Here is a 15,598-nt window from a genome sequence, read left to right as displayed (position 1 = left end):
AACTGCAAGCCAGCTCTCGCTTACTACTTGGACTGCACCAAGCCTCATAGGACTTCCACTCAGCTATTCCTGTCTTTCAATCCCAATAGACTGGGAGCTCCTGCCATCAACAGGACCATCTCCACATGACTCACAGACTGTATCTCCTGCTAGGCTGGTGCTGGACTGCTACTCGGAAGTCATATGACGGCACACAGAGTTCAAACCATGGCAACTACAGTGGCTCATCTCCACTCTGTTCCCATTGCGGACCTGCAGGGCATCCACCTTGTCCTCCATTCACACCTTCACATCCATCTTCTGCCTAGAGAACCATTCCAGGTAAGACAGCCATGCTGTTTTACAAAATTTAATTTCCTCCTAGAAGTCAATGTCCCTCCAGCCATCATGGTCTTACCAGGTTCATGGTAGTTGGTAATACCCTCTTTTCAGAGGCCTGATTCTGGCAGCTAGGGAGGCCTACATATGAGAATCTCCTTCCTGCTTGTCTTTGGATAAAGCACAGTTACTTTCCTGTAATAGGTGTTATCCAAGGACAGCAGGCTGTTAGTCTCACTACCCCTTCTTGGCTTGTAAATGAACTGAGGATCTTTCAAGCTGCAACGAGATATGAGGAACAGACACACGGCTGCCATGGGCATGCCTGGGGCTCTTAAAGTTGCATTGCACTTTTTCTTTTGAATGTCTGCACCAGAAGCTCCATCACAGACATTGCCCACGTGTGAAAAGAACTGCCTGCTGCCTTGGTTAGCACCTGTTACAGAAAAGTAACCGTGCTTTCTCTCAGATTGGAAGCAGGAGTTGCAGGGCTGCAGTAGCATTAAGGTTCCAACTTAGTCCAGCCTGGAGTAGAAGTTGATCACTTTAGGGCTATAAGAGGTGAGTAAAGGTCAAAATTATGTGAAATGTCTGAGTAGAATGAAAGGTGTCTCTGACAGTGATTCCTAAACCTATCCTGGTCACCCCAGTAAACATATGCGGCTGACAAGTTAACATATATTAAGTCTCCAATGCATACAGACTTGTTTCATGCATAGTTATGTTGGAGTTCTGAAAATCTGTCTGGCTATGGAAAATAACAAACTTCTTCCTCAGGTGATATTATAAATCAGTATAAGCATACATGCACAGGCATATCAGGGATCTTCAGACATCCACCCAAGTGAAATATCTCATGGTGGTAGAAATCCTCAGTACTCCCAGCGGCAACATGAATTAATGATTATGATTGAAGGTTCCCCTGTCCTTGAAAAAGTATTGTGAAACATGTCGGCAAGGGGATATAAACTACATATAAGCTAAGTTCAGATTTGTATAAATTATATTTTATAACAGTTTGAAAAGTATTTATTGGAAAAAAAGCTAAAAATGCCAGGCTGGGAGTAATGAGGATTTCTACCACCATGAAATATGTCACTCGGGTGGACCTCTGAAGCTCCCTGATCTGCCTGAGTATGTATGCTTGTATACTGATTTATAGCATCACCTGAGGAAGAAGATTGTTATTTGTAGTGATTAAGTGAAGAAATATAAGTGTATTGACAAGCTGGCTATGGAAAAGCCTTGCCTATGAGGGGCTACTGAAAAGTTCTCAGCAAGTGATTTTCCACTTTTTTTTTTTTTTCATTTCATTGGAAAAATCGTTGGACTTAACTCCCTCTTTTACAAAACCGTAGCACAGTTTTTAGCGTCAGCTGCGGCGGTAAACAGTTCTGACGCTCACAGAATTCCTATGAGTGTTGGAGATGTTACCGTAGCAACCGGTGCTAAAAACTGTACTATGGGTTTTTTAAATGGTGTGTGTGTGTGGGGGGGGGGGGGGTGGCTGGGGCTAAGTGTATAGCCCTCAATAGGAGACTTCCCCAACTTTGTTGGTTGGGCTGAGGACTTTTCAGCAGCCCCTCATGGTGATTACTCCTCTATGTCCTTCAGATCTGTTTTCCATGCTTCTATAAGAATTGCCATTCCATTTTCTTTGGTATTTAGCCTCCAGGTGCAAAACCCTCAAATAACATGAACAAATCTGAGCAATTCATGGTAACTTGTCTGACAGAAAAATGCCTTAACATTATATCCACTAAACTCTGTAGGATTAAATATGAAAAATAGAACACTGAAATACAGCAACATTCAAAAGGATTATTAATAAAATGTTCTATGGGTCAAAGAAACTTACATGTCAGCAAAACATCCCAAGAGTACAGCAAGAGAGCCTGTAACAAATACTCTTAAATATTTCCTTAATAGCGGTCATTCGGCTGTGGATTTGCCCACAACTGCTCTCATTTTAAAGCATGACCAAGAAAAATGATTTTTTTTTTTTAAGCCTGCTTAAGTAATTCCCATGTTCAACGTCAAAACAAGTGCAATCGCTCCCTGTGCATACTCTGGAACCAGTTTGGGAAGTGGGGGGTGGGGGAGGTAGCTGAAGGTAAGTTCACTGCAGTTTATCTTGTAAACTCCGTTGACCCGACCTGGAGGGCAGGGTGGGGCATTGACTAAGCACCTTCTTCACAACCTGTCTTCCATCTTACCAGGGAAAAAGAAAACAGGTTGGACAGCACTTGGGTGTCAAAGTGCGTGTGGTGTAGTATTTAAGCAAGATGCTTAACAGCACAGCAGTGTAAGACAGGTACCAGGTGGAAAGGATCTCGGCGCTGGGGGAGAGCCGACCTGCACTCAGGCTACTAGTGAAACCAGGTGAATAATAAGAGCACATTCGCATGGGGTGGCTTTTATTAAGCAGTAAAGGGCGTTGTTAACGACTGAAGATGGAATAGGATGCTTGAAAAGATGGGGGAATAGTTTGCTGTCTCAAAAGAAGTGAAGTATTTTAAACAAAACCGTCTTGATTTAATTTTTAAGAGGTTCATTTAGAAAGCTGAATATCTTTGTCGTAGTAGGTTGGTGACTAGTTATGCGATTTGAAAGTAATATTTCTTGATTCAAGAGTGCATTTTTATGCAGTAGGGTGTAGTGTAAGCTCTGTTCGAGTGACGTGTTTTAGAAATAAAGGTCAGGAAATATGTAGTGGGTGATAACTCTTGTGAAAAAAAAATGACCAAGATTTATTTTAGATTTCTCCCCCCACGAGTTTTTCGTTCCTTGGTCCGAATCGCAAATAAGTTAGTTCAGCATAAACATGACCCTGTCGGTTTGCTGAACTTTATCATAATTTAAGTAAATCGATCTTAGATTAGTAGATTGCTGTATTATGCATTTTATGTCAGCTTTTTTTTTTTTTTTTTGGGGGGGGGGGGCTTTGTCTAAATCGCCCTGAAATGCTTCCTGCGTGTTTATATTTTCTTAGTAAATGTTAGGGTATGAGTGAAATTAGTACTAATTTCATCTTGGTACTGTTACCACCACATGGCTCCAGAAAAAGGAGGACGGGTGGGACATCCGGGTATTTCTTTCATTGCTTACAATGGAAGTAAAACCCAGATGGCTCGATCTTGTTTTCTGGAGCCATATGGTAACCCTGTTCTTAAGGATTCTCTTACCAAAGGATGTTAAGTATGCAGGAAAAGACTTTCCACTTAAAAGGACCTTTTACCAAATAGTGGTAGGAGGTGGCTTTAGTGTGCCTTTATGCAAGTCATTCTCATATGCTAAGGCCATCTTTACTGCTGGGCTAAAATGACGGATTTTTTTTTTTTTTTTTTTTTTTTTTTGTATTAATGGCCATGCACTAATTTTGCTATTAGCATATGGCTATTATAACAGATTAGCGTGTGAGCCGTTATTGCCATCCATTATGGGCTTATTGGTTAGCATGTGGCAATGTAGCTGAACTTATTTGTGCAGAATATGGCCACTTTCTGCCCCTAGACCCTGCTGCTGCACCCCAAAATAAATTATTTTTCAGCATGTGAATAGTGAACGTGCATGGAGAAATTACTACCGGATGTCTCAGTGTGTTCGATGGTACTTCATTTTTTACTGTGGTAAGCACATGATAGTGCTTACCTTAGCTTTTTTAAAGGTCCCAAAAGTGTTTTCTGTTAATTTTACCTTAGGGGCTTTTTTTTTTTTTTTAATCAAGTTGAATAGAGTGGGCCAACAAGGTAAATGCACCAAAGCGTCGGTTCATTTGCCACGTGGCCTGGTTATATATATTAAAAAAAAAAAAAAAGGCTATAAGTGCACATTATATTTAAAAAAATATATTTTTCAGCGGGGATAGAGCATGAATGGAGAATGAGAATGCATTGTGCAGTCTCATCCTGTGCTAACTGAATAATTCAGATGCAACATGGAGCACTTATCTACTAAACAGGAGGTAGTAAGTGCTCCCGCATTAACTCCTTTTCAGGTCACACATGCTAAGGCAGGGGTCTCAAAGTCCCTCCTTGAGGGCCACAATCCAGTCGGGTTTCCAGGATTTCCCCAATGAATATGCATGAGATCTATGTGCATGCACTGCTTTCAATGCATATTCATTGGGGAAATCCTGAAAACCCGACTGGATTGTGGCCCTCAAGGAGGGACTTTGAGATTCCTGTGCTGAAGTGAACATTTTATCACACACCTTGAAAAAATGCCTTCATTAAGTCCTAGTGGCCTAGTATTACATGAGTTTAGCACACAGCAAAGTCCTATATTACAATCTGTTAAGCCTGTTTTGTAATGCGTTTTAGTAAAAGGGCCCCAAGTCTATTTTATCTCGCAGGTATGTTTTTAATGTAATCTTGAACTCTGTTTCTTTATTAATAGTACTGCTCCCTGTGGAAACATAGCATTAATATTTTATAAGCTTTTAAATTTGCCACATGTATTTAAGATCATAAGATCCATTAAAAAGAAATTAGGTGTAAAGTTTGCAAGTGTTGTTAATTGCAAAAAAACATTTACAAGCATCTGAACACGGTCTTGTTGCTTTTGAATAAGACAGTGTATCTCAAACTGTGTGCCTCCTTAGATTTCAGGTGTTCTGCGATACACTGCAGAGGAGGAGGAGGAGGAGGAGAGGTGCCGGCGGGAGGCATATCCTATAGGCAATCAGCCAGCACCTCTCCTCTGGGTACCTCTTTCCTGCTGGCACCCCTACTGGCGATTCAGAGCCCGCCTGGAGGGCCTTCATGCATGTGCGGACGTTGACATGATGATGTCATGCATAAATGTGATGTCATCACAGTGACGTCTGCACATTTACGGATGCCTTGAGAAGCAGCCATGATGTTTAATGTGCTGCGGCTCGACAAAAGTTTGCAGGACACTGGAATAAAACTTTCTGAAGAACCTTAACGCCTGTGATCCTGTAGCTCGTGCTCTTTCATCAGCCCACTGGCTACCCGTAGCCAAACGCTGTGTCTTTAAAGGGCTTGATGCTAGAACACAAATCTCTGCACAACAAAGTGCCAGGCTACATGCTAACCAAAACTCGCTCCATACGTACCAAACAGACTACTCTGCTCCCAGAAAGAAAAAAACGCCTCCAAACACCCGCGGGCCGTGCCCTTCAACTACAAAACGCCAGATGCCGATCCTTCTCCATTTACTAACAAACTACTGGAGCCAACTACCCCCCTCAAATCAGATCCCTCGAAGGGCTCCTGAACTTTAGGAAAGCAATAAAAACATACCTCTTCACATAATTCCTTACCTACTACTGTATGCTTAAATGGTTTTTTTATAAAGAGAAATGTATATTGGAACCTACCACCATATGGTTAAAAAGAGATGTATATTAGGACCTGACCATCTGTATTTGGTATACTAGGACATTCACATGTGGACTTTATATTATGTAGGTTTATTATGTATGTTCAAACCCGTTCTGAGCTCTTTGGGGAGAATTGGACAGAAAACAAATAAATTAAATAACTGAGAACACAAGCAAATATTTCACAAATCCCCAGCTCAAACACTCTCTACTGCAGGATATAACCTTCCTATCTGAACAGCTAGCTACTAAAGACGTGATTATACTGTGGACTTATGTGAACTGGGTATCTATCTGTGTGTCGAACATACCTATTCAGGTTCTAAGCGCCATTCAGAGAGGGGGTGAAAGGGGATCAGGAGGAGGGAATAAAAGGGGGCCTTAAAAGGTGGGAGGGTAAGAGGAGGGCGAGAAATCATTGTTGTCTAGGAGCTTCATCTAGAGAAAGAGGTGGAAAATTCATTTCTGAGAAGTCAAGTAGGGTCAGCTGTCAAAGAGGAAGGTTTTCAGTTTTTTTCCAGAATGTTGTATGTTTTCTTTCTGATCATTTCTGGCAGGTTATTCCAGGTTTTTTTTACTCCTATGAATGTAAGCATGGAGTGGAACAAGCGCCTGTAATGGAGATTTTTTGTGGAAGATAGATTTAACTGTATTTTTAGAATTTTTAGATGTTTAGAATTTACTGGGGTTATCTGCTAAATTACTCCTGGATGGGGGAGATGGGATATTTGTCAGATTAGTCACTGGATTGTCAAGAAGGAGGGAGAAGGATCTTCTTGTAATTGGAAGAAAATCAGAAAAAAAAAAAATTCATAAAAGATCCAAACATATCTGGGCATTGGATCATGACAAGAACACTGCTTCTGTTTCCCCTTGACTATACCGTAGAGCTTAGATTCCCTTCTTGCTCATAAGGTTGGTCAAAGACGTTTACTGTGCAATAGGCCAGCACAATACAGGCGAACATGGAATTATTGATCTGTATTTTATGATTCTTGCAACAATTATGTGGCAAAGAGTCTTAATTCCCCAATAATACAAATCCAGCTCTAAACTGTTTGTCTGTGTTGCCTGTTTAGATTGCAAGCTCTTTCGAGCAGGGACTGTTTTCTTATTCTTTGTGACTATGTACAGCGCTGTGTGCGTCTGGTACCGCTATGGAAATAATTAATAATAATAATAATAGTAGTAGTAGAAAATGGTTAAATTCCTGCATTTCCAAGAGAACAATAATTTTTATCTATGAGTTGGGCCTTTGATGGGGCACCTCAGAGACTTGTACAATCCATAGTTCTTTTCAATGCAAGTAGTTTTTCTTTTTCCAATGCCTGTTAGAATATTACAAACAGAGTTATATAATATTGACCCCAGGCAACAGTTGTTCTAATGCTACCGTGTAGGGATCTGCTTCTGATTCAGAACAGTACTGTACCTCCTAGGCTAGTCAAATCATGTCAGGTGTGGAACTGCTGCAGATGCCATTTATGTCCCAGGCAGGATAGAAGCCTTGGATGTCACTCAGCAGCAATGCCTAGAGGCTGAACTAAGGGACTATGACTGCATGCTGGCTGTGTAATCCCTGACCAGAGTTGAACCCATACTCAGTAAGATCCAGTCCATCCTCAACCATCCCTACCTGTACCTGCAGGAGTCAACACTATTATTTATTTTCATATAGCCCTTGGTTTCCTCCCAACCCTGACAGCCTCCTATGTTTTTTTTGGATGGTATTCACTATTCAACCAATTCATTCAAGCCTCATTCTGGTGTTCTAGCTGCCTCCCCGGGCATTCCAAGCCTCATTCTGGAGTCACCAGGGATTTTGACTACACACCTGTGGGAATCCTGCGGGTTCTACAGGATTCCTGCAATCCTCATTATTGCGCAGCTCTCTGCCCCCGAGTATCTTTGCCCGTTTGAGAAGAGGAGGGAAGGAATTTTGGATTAGCTCATTTCCTTTTCAGCTGTAGTTCAAGGTAAGTTACATTCAGATAGACAGGAAAGAGGAAAAAATACAAATGGATAGCAGCCGTTTGAAGGAGAATTAGCAGACAATAGGCAAGACAACAGAAAAGAGAAACTGGAACATGATGGAAAAATAAAATGTCTATACAACAAAGGTAGTAAAACAGCATTTTATTTTGAATGTTTTAAATAGGATATGTTAACTTTGGGAAATGTGCATAGCAAATGTCTGTATTGCGTTAAGTAGAAAAGGAAATGCATTTTGTTTTTATTTCTCTAGTGTTGCAACATGTGCTGAGTTTAACTAGTTGGAATTAGTTCATTTTTTGTCTAAATATTTTTATTTCTAATTTGTGATCCCTTGTTCTATCTTTGAGGGTCTGTCAGTGTGTTAGTAATGATAGGTGTGGAAATTGGAGGGGAAACAGGAGAGAGAATTAGAGAGGGGGGACCCTCCGTTATTTTCTACCCCAGCATATCTTAACACCAGTCCTGATCCTAGATCCTTCAGCTGACAGAGCTTGGGGATCCTCATTAGTTAAAGTATTTATGAAAAGGTCACATGACGCTATGAGCGGGTGAGGACGTGTTCCTGATCGGCTCCGGGGCCCTGCTCTTCCTTATGCACTTTTAGCTCTTTTTTCAGCAGCCTGGCTGGCGCATTTTGGTACAATTGAGTTCGGGATCTCATGGACAGATAACTAACCCGCTCACAAGAGGCAGCGCACATGAAACCGGATCGTAAAGAACGGGACCGCTTGAAACCTGGCGAGCCTAAGATGGCGGCCGCATCGGGTACCGCGGTGTCGGAGTAAACGGACACGGCGATCAATGATATAAAAACAGCGGTGGTGCCGGTTTTGGGACCACAAATGGACACGCTAGTGACACAAATGACTCGCTTAGAGCAACTTTTGACTGACACAGCCGTCCGGATCACCGAGTTGGAGCAGCGCGTGCCCGCGGCGGAAGACACGCTCAATTTTCATTAGCTGGATATCGTGGCCCTACAAGAAACGGTGCGTCTTCAGGCTGACAAACTGTACAACCTTGAGAATAGGTCCCGTCGTGGCAATCTACGTTTCTTGGACGTCCCTGAAATTATTCCGGATGCCCTATCTTTTTCAGGTGCTTGATTTTGTGGGCATTGGAGGATGGTTTCTGTCTTCCTGCGTGCATTATACTCTGCCCCCACTGCGTCTGTATTGGTTAACGGGATTCTCACTAGGTCCTTCCAGGTTGGTAAAGGGACGCATCAGGGTTGTCCCTTGTCGCCCTTACTCTTCTTGCTCTATTTAGAACCTCTTCTTCGTACAATCCAGAGAGATGACAACTTGGTTGGGCTGTCGGAGGGCTCTTCTCAATTGCGAGTGTTGGCTTTTGCTGATGATCTTTTACTTGCCCTACCCCAACCACAGATCTTTGATGTCCAATCTACAAAAAGAGTGTTTGGACATGGCCTGGTATTGGCTATCTGCTGGCTGAATATTTTATTCCCCCTGTTTTTGAGAACAACCTGGCAGGCCTTTCCGGACTAGCACAAAACAGATTTCTTTTTAGAGCCGCAAATCATCAAGTCGCTAGGACTTGAACATGATTCAATGATACCTAACAGCAACAACATTTTTATAAATAGCAGAAACAGATGTAATCTATATAAAAATCCATGTTTGCCCTTTTTTCAGTGAACTCGTCCTACATTTCTTGCCATTGTTCCTTGGGGAAACCTTCGGGCTGTAGATGAGGAAAGTTAAGAGGGGTTTTTTTTTTCTGTTTTTGTTTTAGATTTTAATGAGTATCAATACGAAAAAAATACAATATAAAATGTGTGTATCTAGCTTATATATAATACTAGCAGTACAGCCTGTTCATACTAATAGGGATAATGAAAGCAATGTCTTAGAAATGCAGGCAGGTTAGTACAAGGATGATTATACAAAATGAAATGAGGGGAGGAATGAACATACCATTATTAAGCCTCTCTCTTTGGTACAAACATCTGCACACAGCAGGATAGCTTTTATTTTTCTTCAGATGATTGATTATTACTGTGTGCTCTGATGTATTTGAGATTTCAAACTGTTTAAATAATCATAATATAATCAAATTTAACATAATCATCCATGAAAGGCCATTAAGGAAATTTACTGCAGTGGTACGTAACGTATGTGACTATGCTGAGGTCATAATAACAAACACACCAGATTCTTGGCTTGATGATATGATATTGTGCTACAAGATTACATTAGATATGACTGGCTATGACTGGCTATGCGAAGTTGGCATGAATTACTACTGACTGCTCTGTTTGTGATCCTAGAGTTTGATTGTGAAGGTGTGTAATTTGCATACAATGGAAGATTCAGCTTTATGATCGGGGGGGGGGGGAGGTGCCTTCTCCAGGGTGTTGTGATGTGGAAGTGGAGAGGTGTATGCTCTTGCTGTGGGAGGGGGTGTTGGTATGTTGGGCAGACCGGATACACCATGTTGGTCTTTGGGCTAGATTCACAAAGCAAACCGATCGTGTACCGATCGGTTTGCGACCAGATTTCCCTTCTGCACTATTCACTAACCTCTCCTGCAATCCGCTTTGAATCTGTGCATGCAAATGAGGAGAAACGCATGCAAAGTAGGCAGGGACACGATTCATCAAACAAATTTGGGACACCGATTGGGCTGGCCGATCAAGAATAGAATGCCAACTCTCCTGCTCCATTGCCCTGCTCTCTGCCCCGATCTTGTTGTGTAGGAAGAGGTTTGCAGCACCAGGGGAAGAAACACGTTCAACCTCGTGGGGCTCCTATCCCTGCTCTGCTTTCTGCCCTTATCGCCAATAACTGAAAAGTTTCAGTCAGACTCCCCCACCTTTGCCACGGCGTTATCTGAAGCAAAAGCGCGTTGTAGCCGATTTCAAAACAATAAGCAAGGCTGCAGGGAAAGAAAGAGAAGGCAGGAAGAGAAATTGTGATTCTCTCTGCCGCCTTCCCTGCAGTGCTAGCCCACGGGTTTAAAGCAGAGCTGCATGCCACTTTAAACCCGCGGGCTCGCACTGCAGGGAAGGTGGCAGAAAGCAGAAGAGTCTGGGTGGCAAGAGCAGGGCTTGGCTGGAAGAGGGAGAGCAGGAGAGTCGGCGCGCGTAAAAAACCCAAACAAACCAGCAATTAAAAAAAAAAAAAAAATCCGGACACAAAATGCATGCACAGACAATCTGCATATTGGATTCCTCCGATCGCCCCCATCTGCATATTGGAGTTTCAAGAATTCATCGGACCTGTCCGAATCGGACACGGAGTGGTCCCGATTGGTCAGGTTTGTGAATCTAGCCCTTTATCTGCCATCATTTACTATTTTAACTTTGAGCCTTAGGGGAAAAAAACCTAAAAGGATCACTTACAAAGGTTTTAACAATTTGCATGTGGTATGCACATTGTTTAAAAACACCATCTTGGACATCCACACTAGATGTACAGTATGTAATGCATTAGAAAAGATTATTTTAAACATTTTTATATACAGTCTATAACAGATGTTGCCATATAAACATACATAACAAAAACAAAACTGTTTCTTCATTTGACATTTTCCCCCCAGATTAACCTGTAACTTGAACAGGGTAAATATTACTTTACAAAAACACAGATAGAAAAAGTTTTCAATTTATTGTAACCAACAAAAAGAGAAGACTACAAGCCTCAAAATGAAACCCAACAACAAAAAAAGTGGCACAGTAGACGTCAAAACCAACCTCCAGTTACATCAACAACAAATGCAGCTGACCCAACAAAGCATTCCACAATTGAACAAGTGGTTGCTCTATTATCAGTGTACCAGAGCAATATAACGTCAATACTTGTTTAAAATATGATGACATTGTATGACCTAAGAGTCTGAATAATAGAAACCACTTTATATTGGACTCTGTACATCACCGGTAGTCAATGTAGTCTCTGAAGCACAACTGTGCTGTCACATTTTGAACCAATTGCAACACCCAAGGCCATGCTTTAGATATACCAAGGTAAATGGCATTGCAGTACTCTAAGCTAGATATAACCATCCCTTGTACCACGGTTTGAAAATTAAAGGGTCAAGCATTGGATTAGGTGATACAGCAGGTGGAGTTGACCAAAACAAACCGGAAGAATCCTTTATCACCCTATAAAGAGTGTAGACGCTTGAAGATCTGGGACATATATTTCTTTATTCCAGAGGAAAGAGACCCGAAACACTGACAGTGTCAGATCTTTTTCCTCTGGAATAAAGAAATATATGTCCCAGATCTTCAAGCATTTACACTCTATTGTTGTTGTTGTATATTTTGCATTCCCTTTTCATTGTGTGTTGAGTTTTTTCTATTTGACATTTCATGGTTAAACTAGAATCTAGTCTAACTCCCAACATGGTCATCTCCTTCCTTAGTGATAGATTCCCAATACAGTAATAACTTACGGCCACAACTTCTCCCCACTTCTTCCCCAAAAAAACACTTCTGATTTTCCTACTTTCAGACTTAAACCATGACTTAATCCATCCAGTCTACAACTTTAATCATTCAGAAATCTCAATGAACATTCATCCCCCCATGTACTGACTGGGAAAAAGAACAAAATGTCATTTGCTTATTGTATATATACAGAGGTGGGCAATCGCAGTCCTCAAGGGCCACAACTGTCACGTTTTCGAGATTTCCACAGTGAGTAACATAAGATTGATTTGCATACAATGGAAGATGTCCATGAAAATTAATCTCGTGCATATTCATTCTGGGAATATTGAAAACCTGACAGGGTTGTGGTCCTCGAGGACCGTGATTACCTAACCCACTATCCCAAGAGACACCATATAGATGTTAAAACAATAATGCTGATAAGGCCGACCCCTGGGAACACCTCTTCCAACAGGGGCCTCTGTAGATACCTCAAGCTCATTACATACCTGGAATGTACGACCAGTGAAATAAGAACCACTGTAGTATATCACCTCTCGTTCCTATTTTAACAGCAACTGTAAGTCCACAGAATCAGACGCTCCAGACACATCCTAAAGGATCATACAGTAAGATACATTTTGATCCGTACCCATCCTCAAAACATCCCTTATAGAGACCAATAGCAACTCAACACTGTGGGCTCTTTTTACAAAGGTGCGTTAGGGCCTTAAAGCGCAGAATAGCGCGCGCTAAAATGCCGTGCCTGCTAGCCACCTCCTTTTAAGCAGTTGGTAAATTTTCCTATGTAAGGATCTTGTTGTGAATGTTAGCTTTGGGATATATACATCACAGATCTTTTTATTATGTTTAGTGACTTATGAGATGATAAAGGAGATAGAACTCTTCTCGTATGAGGAGAGACTAAAAAGGTTAGGGCTCTTCAGCTTTGAAAAGAGACGGCTGAAGGCAATTTGAGTGCACGCGTGTTTTTAAGCTCCTGTTCCAGTGGCCTACTTTTTCCTTAAAAAAAAACACAAAACTTCTCTACTTACTTTTGTGATGCCTAAGAGAAGGGGAAGGCAGAGAAGTATTCCTCTCTCTCTGCCAGCGACTTTGACATCGCGTCAGCCTGCAATCGCAGCTTTTGCAGTACCGATGGCGTTGGGTGTATCCGCAGTGAGCCCCAGGAGCAGTTCATCTTGGAAAGCGAGACATCACTGAGCCCGCTGGGACCTGACCCTCCCCCACCTCCGGGAGTAGCAATGGATGTCGGCCTTCGAGATGAGGGACCTCGGGAGCAGCCGAGAGTGGAGGAGAAACCATTGCTGGCAACCCCGGAAGGGATTTCTAGTGGAGGAGGTGCATTGCAGTCGAGTGGTGGTGAGCTCGGGGGAAGTGAGACCTGGGAAGGAGAATGGGTTCCCAGGTTGCCTGAGCTTAAGTCGCTTGTGAAATCGGCAGTGGTTACTTTGGACTCACTTTGGGGAGCTATAGAGAACTTACAGTTGGTATGTACGGTTTTTATTTTTCTTATGGCTAATGTTTCAACCAAAGTTAAACAATTTTGAGACAGACATTCAAGACCATACAAAGCAAATCGGGGAAATTCAAAAGTCTATGGTGGAGATAAAAACGGTTACTAAACAACAAGCAATGGACAAAGTTTTTCTTCTCCGGATGATTGAAAATCTGGAAAATCAAAATAGGAGTTTAAACTTAACGATACTGAATTTTCCTATGCCTAAATTTAAAGCTCCCAGAGAGATTTTCAAAAGATTTTCTAATTTCTATATTGAAAGTCCCAGAAGTGAATTTACCACCCCTGCAAAAGATTTTTCCTAAAAAGGACTATAAAAGAAATGAATACAGTATCAGAACAAGAACCATCAGCAATTTTGGAGTCATCAGATATTGAATTGACAGGACGAGCCACATTAATAGTTTCCTTAGTATTTTATCAGGATAAAGATCTGATTTTGAGGTTCTATTATAATTTGAAGCAAGTCTCTTTTTTGGGAGAAAGAATATATATTTATCCGGACGTTTCTAAATGGATTCAGTCAAGAAGAAAAAAAATTTTACATACCGCGATAAAGTGATTTCTTTTCAGTTAAGATTTTCTTGTAAATGCTTTATATCATACCAAGAAAATAAGTATAATTTTTATGACCCAGATCAGTTGCGTTTTTTCAGAAGGAATAGGAGTTTCGTTTGCACACCAGTGATTATTGGAGTAATTCTAGTACGTTGTTAAAACCGACGTTTTCTAATTTCCTTTAAATAATTGCAATATGTTTTCTTTCCTGGAAGAGTTTCTCTCTTGTTCTCCTCACTTCTTTGAGGACTATGTATAAGTTGTATTTATTTCCTGAGGCCAGCTTTCAGCCTGATTTATTTTTATTTTAACCCAATAGGTAATTGGATGTATTAGTTTCCTTATATTTCATGTTAAGCACAACTCTGTATTTATCAAATAAATTTATAGATAAAAGGAAAAGACGGCTAAGGGGAGATATGATTGAAGTCTACAAAATCCTGAGTGGAGTAGAATGGGTACAAGTGGATCGATTTTACTCCATCAAAAAATTACAAAGACTAGGGGATACTTGATAAAAATGCAGGGAAATACTTTTAAAATCAATAGGAGGAAATATTTTTTCACTCAGAATAGTTAAGCTCTGGAACGCTTTGCCAAAGGTTGTGGTAAAAGCGGATAGCGTAGCTGGTTTTAAGAAAGGTTTGGACAAATATCTGGAGGAAAAGTACATAGTCTGTTATTAAGACATGGAGGAAGCCTACTTGCCCTGTATCGGTAGCATGGATTGTTGCTGCTCTTTGGGTTTTGGCCAGGTACTAGTGACCTGGATTGGCCACCGTGAGAACGGGCTGCTGGGTTTGATGGACCACTGGTCTGACCCAGTAAGGCTATTCTTATATTCTTATGGTGGGGAGGGAGAGTAAGCCATCTCTTTATAGATTGGCTCACCATGATAACCCAAAATGGTTTATATTCAAATCAACCCTTATCATCCCTTTAAAAGGATACATTGGTTTATATTTGAGTATATGCGGTAATAGAGCAAACTGGCAAAAAATATCACCAAGACTGGGTATATACCCTAGGGCTCTGAAAGAACTTAAAAATTAAAATTGAAAACTATTACCAGCAATCTCTGCCTTCTTGTTCACCATCTTAAGCAAGTCTCTTCATAAAGGTGGTTAATAAATCCTAATCAATAATAAATTAAATAAATCAGCTATAGTTAGTGTCAGGGCAGAGTCGGGGCAGAGCCAGAACGTAACCTGGTCAGTAGCAATCTTTTGGTCCTCTTAACTGGGTAAGTCCCTGGATAAAGTTAGAACAGTCTTTTTGCTTTCCCAACTTTATCTGGGCACTAGTCTGTATATCAGCTAGTACCTGGATCACATCTGGCTGTTGCTGAAGACTCAGATAATCAGTATCTGGGTTATTATTATTATTATTTTTTTTTAACCTGCAATGGTCAGAGCTCTTAGTTGCTGACCACCATGGGCTTAAT

General features: G+C 41.2%; 1 protein-coding gene across 10 annotated transcripts in view; it reads left to right on the top strand.

The window, feature by feature from the left end:
• Nucleotides 1-15,598, top strand: part of LOC117354083 (ATP-dependent translocase ABCB1-like) — a 161,561-nt gene that overhangs the window by 3,821 nt on the left and 142,142 nt on the right. For 4 of the 10 annotated variants that reach the window (XM_033930912.1, XM_033930914.1, XM_033930915.1 and 1 more), the window contains 2 exons: nt 90-321; nt 2,538-2,700. The exons of 4 other annotated variants lie outside the window; for them this stretch is intronic. The gene's annotated coding sequence lies outside the window, so the exon portion shown is untranslated. Of the gene's footprint in view, nt 1-89; nt 322-2,537; nt 2,701-2,728; nt 2,824-15,598 lie in introns of those variants that run through there. 2 more of the 10 variants (XM_033930916.1, XM_033930917.1) reach the window with 2 other exon arrangements.

This window comes from Geotrypetes seraphini, chromosome 2, assembly GCF_902459505.1.
Source record: "Geotrypetes seraphini chromosome 2, aGeoSer1.1, whole genome shotgun sequence".
NCBI lineage: Eukaryota > Metazoa > Chordata > Amphibia > Gymnophiona > Dermophiidae > Geotrypetes > Geotrypetes seraphini.
Note: the sequence above shows the minus strand (reverse complement) of the source record. Positions and strands in the feature narration are given on the sequence as shown.